At 36.4% G+C, this 7,156-nt stretch overlaps 1 non-coding gene across 1 annotated transcript; it reads left to right on the forward strand.

Annotated features, from left to right (window-relative positions):
• Nucleotides 1-4,234: 4,234 nt before the first annotated feature.
• Nucleotides 4,235-4,391, forward strand: LOC132275808 (small nucleolar RNA Z247). The gene has a single exon (XR_009470754.1). It is a non-coding gene; the product is annotated as a small nucleolar RNA Z247 (small nucleolar RNA).
• The last annotated feature ends 2,765 nt before the right edge of the window (nt 4,392-7,156 follow it).

The following is a 7,156-nucleotide window of genomic DNA, read 5'->3' on the forward strand; positions in this document are numbered from 1 at the left end:
TATACCACCATCCCATACCGGTGTATACTATCCAATCATCCAGCAGTTGATAATACCAACAATTAAAGTAGACCTCAACTGAATCCATATCTCCATCATAGATACTAAAGGCATAATGTAAGCATCAAGGAACAAAGTCAACTATATACATAAACATGTTCAGCTTTATATACATCACTGATATTAACAATTATAATGTAAGCATCAATTAACATAGTCACAATATATACATAAACCTACCCAGTTTAGGTTGTTCCAAAAAATCCGGTATCGTGCCAAGTTTAAATCTTAATAGCATTCAACATCCAGCAGTTGATATTATAGGCAGTTAAGGTAAACATCAACAAAATCCATGCCTCCAATAATGGATACTAGCAGTGATAATGAAAACATCAACACATAATTACAGTATAATTCAGACACATGATCATGATATATGATAAAGCATGTTTTAATTATATTATCTGTCTCAGAAGATTACAAATCACAGAGAATTAAACCAATTCAATTCTTCCGACTCCAACCACAGTGTGTTATTTTGTTTACAACGTATACTGTTCAAGTGACAACCATAATTAGATTATTAACATGCCTCCTGAAGTCTTAGAATTGTCTCTAAGCATCATCCATACACCTCACATATAGCACTAAACTCAACTGAAACCCCAGAGAACCAACCACAACAACCAAAACTGACTGGAAACGAAGAAAATATATAAAAATTCAGCAAGGAGACATCTCCAAAAAGTGGAGCCGCCTCCTTTAGGCCTTGGAGCCGGCTCCCACACTTGGGAGCCGCCTCCACATCAAAGGGAGCCAGCTCTCTCCCTCTCTGCCTCGTCTCTTCATCTTCCCTCTTCTTCAGAACCCTTCTGCAACTTCTCTGCCCTATACTATGGTTCCCATAATTTGTAACTCAAACCCAGTAAGTTCCCAGTCCATGTTTAAGTCTTTAATACATTCCATACATAGGTTTAAATAGAGAATTAAGCAAACAAATAACACGTTTTAACAGGTTTAGCAAGCAAGCAAACATACTGTGATAATCCAAGTTTTAGCATAAACAGGTAACGTTTTTATTGATTAAATCAATCCTAGAATTATATAGGAATGCAAAGAACATGAAGCCTAAGGGAAAGAGTAAGGATAGAATTTGCCTTACACCGACGTCCGTCTCAATTCTCCGGCGAATCCTTTGTTTGTTCTCTGTTCTTTTCCAGCCGTCTCCAAAACCACTCTCAACCTTTCTATGTCGTAGTATTCTTCTAAAACCCAAGGCAGACATCCTAGGTGAGTATTTATAGCCCACCTTTAAACCTAAGTCCAACTAAACCCTAAACTGAAACTCGGCCCATTGAGAAAGCCAAGTTAAAATCAATGACGGTTGTGAACTATAAACCTAACATATGCATCTAATCCTACAGTCACGTAAAAACTAATTAAATTTAATTAAATAAGTTCATACCATTAAAGCAACAACTAATTAAATAACAATTAAGTAATTAATACAATTAAAGCAAAAAGTAAAGCAATTAAATAAATTAACTACAACTAAATCAATTAAATAAACATATATACCCTTTAAATAAATTAACTACAAGGAAATCAATTAAATAAACATATATACACTTAAACAATAAAAAAAATATTTAAACAATAAAGAAAATACCAGGACTATCCTTTTTGAAATTAGGGGTATTACATAATCATATATTTAAAGTCTGTCCAAACCAGAGAATGTCGTTTAATTACTCATTAAACTAACATAAAATCAATCTGGTTAGTCACTCAACTTATTTAGTCAATCTGACTTAACCCTAAATAACCAATAATCCATGTTGTTACTCAACTTACTCAGTTGATCAGACTTAAACAAAATTAGGATTCAATATTTTACAATCATTTCCTTTAATCCAATATGGTAGGTCTTAGCATTTTGAGCTAAGCCATCACTAGTATGCCACCGTCCCATACCGGTGCATACAATCCACAATATCCATAAATTACAGAACCTAAATAACAGTTCAGTAATTAACGTCCAAAATCATGTAAATTACAGAATGTAATAACAGTTCAGTAAATTAACGTCCAAAATCATGTAAATTACAGAATGTAATAATAGTTCAGTAATCAAAGTCCAAAACCATAATTAAGGTAATTATAGAATAATGTTTAATATTTCTGCAATTAAAATCTAAATCATAATCCATGTAATTGCGGAATAAGATTTAATATTTCTGCAATTAACATTCAGAAAATACATAAGTCAAATCTGATAAATAAATAACTCTACTGTGCATCTACAACAAGATTCATAATCCTGTTATAATATCCTGCTAAATTGCTAAAATCAAATTAAGCAATTAATTTCCTTCCATCCGTTAACCACATCCAAAGTTGTTCACTTTCATTCTGATTAAGCCCTTAGCCTACAAGCATTATTTGGACCATACCAGATTTTTAATCCCACATGAAACATGTATTTAGAACTTTCCAGTACAATCCCAAACAGTTCAGAATACTTAGTTCGTCCAAACAACACTCAAGAAAAACCCAGAAGGTATCAAAATAGGAGAACCTGTTCTCAAAACTTGAGGGCACGCTCTTATAAAGCCTGGAGCCGGCTCTAGAGGGGTGGAACCGGCTTTACATCCCCTAGAGCCAGTTCTATTCTTCGGGGAAGCCGGCTCCCTCTTCCATGGAGCCGGCTCTCTCCATCTCTGAGAGCCTGAACCTCTTCCAGCCTTCTGCTTCTTCTCCGGCCGGTTCCACCCCTTCTGTTCTTGGTAAAAACTGAACCTAAAGGTCTAAATTTTATCTTATATCATCCCAATTATTTATTTAAAATAGTTTGCATTAAAAATAAACATACAAACTATTACTAATTTAAAATGCTTATGATTAAACACTGAGATACAATTTTGCAACAACAGTTCCAATCAAAACTAAACACATACAGGCTAATATTCTAACATATATTAAACATGCAAGATTTATTTAATGTCTAATTAAAGTCCTAGAGATCATCTAGGTGTGCACAGAACACAGGCCAACAGGAGAGAGAAAGAAAAGAACTTGTCTCTATGGTTTTTGAATAAAAACCTCGTCGCTGTCTTCCTAAGTTTTTTCGGTGATCGTGACTATCGTCAATGACTCCTCTGCTTCGGTTCTAACCCTCAAACAGCCCTCAACCTTCTTCCTTGGTCCGGCCTATAATCCTTGGCCAAAACCCTAGCTTTTTCTCTCTCAGTTTCTCTCTAAAAACTCTCTGTATCCTCCCGTCCCTTACTGCTACTATAAGGGTTTTTCCAAACCCTATTGCAGACCATCGTATATATTTATAGTTTAAACAGAAGCCAACCCTAGTCCTAATTGAAAACTAAGTCCGGAAAGAAAAATAAAAAAATATAATACACAATACTACAATGTCGTGATAAATAAATATATACATAGTTTATAATTATATACGTATATATCACCTACTAACCTAAACTACTATTATTAGTATTAATAATAAATAATTATTATTAAAAATAATACCCTATCCTTATATACGTATATAACCATAAAAATTCATACAACCATCCATATATGGGTAAATATCCGTACCCACAATCAACCCCATTCACATAGTCCATGAGACCCCTTTGGGTTGATCCATTACTCCTATTCCAAACCATCATTTTAAACTAAAATAAAAGACATATTTAATCTAGCAAATAAAACTTAAAATTAAACACACATCTCATCAAAATCAATTAACAAATAATTCCACACAGCACTTAATTCAATTACACATAAAACAGGAAACCATCTAAACACATAGCCATGTAAGCACCTAAAAATTATAAAATAAATAACTAAAACAATAAGATAAATAATAAAATTCAATTATATCCTTTTTAAAACTAGGGGTATTACACTCATGTTAGAAGTACTGCAAATAATATCATCGCTCCTAATCCAGCATACCAAACATGGCTTTGCCAAGATAAAATAATTTTTGGTGCCCTCATTGGCACCTTCACACCGTTTTTCATCCCTCTTATCACTGAATCGCAGACCTCCCGTGAAGCTTGGAATGTTCTAGCCAATACCTAAGGCCGACCTTCTTGTAGTCATATCAAACAGATCAAGGAACAAATCAAGCAAGCCAATAAGGGCTCCCAGATGATTTCTGATTATATACAGTTTATTAAAAAAAGGTGTTGATGAACTTACAGCCCTCGGCAAGCCTATGGATAATAAGGACCTTATTAAAAAAATTCTTGATGGGCTTGATGATGATTATAAGCCTATCGTTGACGTCATTAATGGCCGTGACACACCAATTTCCTTTAATAAACTACATGAAAAATTAATCAACAAGGAACTCTAGCTGTGTCTCCATCATTCCAACTCTTCTCCACTTCCAGCTTCTACAAATCCGGCTAATTCCTGAGTCAATTCAAGAAACTTTAGCAACCGTACTTAACGCCCACAGTGGGGGCCATCCTTCCCACCTCCGGTGAGTGCTCCTACCTCGGGCTCCTCCAACACCGCAACCCGGGATGGTCGTCCCCTTCCTCAGCCCTACCTGGGTTATTGCTAGTGGTGCCATGTTCAGGATTACACAGTTCCACAGTGTCCTATGTTTCATAAAATGCAGCCAACCTTACAACCACCTCCAGCTTCTCATCAAACTCCTCCATGGCAACCACGCCCTCTGGCTCCATGGCAACCACGAGCCAATCTTATAACTGCTAACACTCCTGATAATTCTAGTTGGCTTCTTGACAGTGGTACATCTCACCATGTTACCACTAACCTGAGTAATCTCTCCTTTCATACTCTTTATGATGGATCTGACGACATCGTGATTAGTGATGGCACGGATCTCCCTATTACCCATACCGGTTCAAAATCTTTCTATACATTCTCGCACATTTTTTCTTTAAATAACGTTCTTGTTGTACGATAACGACCCAAATCCTCATGGATCCGGATCATTAAACGGGTCCTTACCCGACCCAGAATCGTCCAAGGGTAATACAGTCCTTTCACGTTAAATTCAATTATCAAGGTCCAAAAGGGGTAAGATGGTAATTTGCTACAATTTAATAATTTGAGGCTCAAGGGCATAAAAGTCATTTACTTGCATCACACAATAATTAAAATAAGGTCCGGGATAATATAGTCTTTTTGGTGGTCAAAATATATTTATTGCACTTTGATTGGGCCATAAGGTAAATACTCATATAACAATTGGCTGCCAAAGTGTAATTAGGGAAACCAAAGAAAAATTTTATATGTGGGAGAACCGGTTGACGTATGGAAATTCACATGTCAACTGGTTTGGGTCATGAACAGTGGAAAAACCCACTGCCAAGATACCGATCGACATGTGGGAAACTACACGTCGACTGGTTTGAGACGTGCACAGTGAGACAGCTACTGCTAAGATATCGGTCGACGTGTGGGAAGCTACACGTCAATTGGTTCACGCAACTCGGTCGACGTATGGGATTTTACGTCGACCGGTTTGGGTTATTTTCACTCAGTTGCCACTGTCCAAAGAAAAATAGAATATACCACTTTTTGTAACCAACCACTCACGCCACAACACTCACATACGCATTCAAATACATTTCAGCATCAACAATAATAATAATCATAATGTTTACATAATTTACCACACGTTAGTTAATCCTTTAGTGTAATGAGAAGTTAATTACATTTTCCCCAATGGCCACACACAAAATGGGCCTAAATATATCACATGTTACAAAGCAATACATTTTTAGTTAACACTATACAAAATTAGGCCAAATTACAAAGGATAGCAAAAGAGACATTTTTCTACTCCAAGCTAAGGCACGGGTGGATTGTCTTCCGCTATTTCTTTTCCGTGTCCTAAAAAATGTTAAATAAAGGGGTGAGCGTACAGCTCAGTAAGTGGCACTTAAGACACGTCTCTTGTGTCCCCGTGAACCCACAACAAAGAATAGAACAATGGGAATGGGGATCATACCATATCGGGATATTGCAACATACTAATCAACCTCAAGTGTAAACAATGTAATGCAATGGAATGCAATGCATGCCGATGTCACTCCCCATTTTCACTTTCAAACTGTTAATATAACCCGCCCTTTGGTGACGCCGCAGCGAAACGAGAGAAAGATTGGCTAGTGTCCCTGACCCTTGGTACCCCCGCGGCGTCATTATGGGGCCCAGCTAGCTCAACCACGCTAGGGCAATCTCCCTAATTCCCTCTAGGCTATATTAACACTCCGGCCCTTTGGTACCCCCGCGGCGACCAGGTTTTCATAAAACATTTTAACTAAAAACTTCATCCCAAAATCCCTTTTTTCATTTCAAAACGATTCCTTCCATACAAGTCCAATGATGTGCATATGTGTCTCGTGCTTTCATTGCAACAATACTAAGAAATTTCTCACAACACCATTAAACATATTCTCATACTTCATTTATGGTATGTTAACATCATAGTAGACTTAAGAACTCACATACAAGTATGTTTATCATACAACTTAAATTAATACACATCTTCATATATTCATACATGTTTAATTAAGTCAAAGTAAACCATAATCAATACATTTAAGCATGCTAGAACACAAATTAAGTAAATTGACTCACTAAAGCACAAGACTTCATGGATTAAAGATCCCTACCTCTTAGAATGCAAAAACCCTTAAAATGGTTTCAAATTTCAAAAATCAAAGGGATGCTCAAAGCTGGAATTGTTGGTACTCACGCGTAGAGCTCGTCGTGCTCTCCGTTTTGCCTCAAACGGTACTCAAAAACTCCAAGTAATGAAGGAGTAATCAAGTTCCAAAGTCTTGATTGAAAAAAAGGAAAGAAAAAGCAAAAGAAAGAGAGTGAGAAAGAGAGTTGCGGGAGGGAGAGAGATGAGACCACGCATGGTCTCTAATTTGCTTCAAAAAGGCTAAAGTGAGTCCCATCCTCTTTTATTTTATTTTCCCTTTTTCTTTTCATTTTAATACACCACACATGTACATAAAATACACCACCATAGGAATGCTACATAGTTCACATAAAATAAAATGTATGAAATGCAAATGGACTCAACTAAAATGCCGTACGCAAAATATGAAATGACGAAAATACCCTTGCATCAACAGATATCCGG

Source organism: Cornus florida, unplaced genomic scaffold, assembly GCF_030987335.1.
Source record: "Cornus florida cultivar Cherokee Brave unplaced genomic scaffold, ASM3098733v1 CherokeeBrave_3.0.0_Hap2_Chr09, whole genome shotgun sequence".
Classification (NCBI taxonomy): domain Eukaryota; kingdom Viridiplantae; phylum Streptophyta; class Magnoliopsida; order Cornales; family Cornaceae; genus Cornus; species Cornus florida.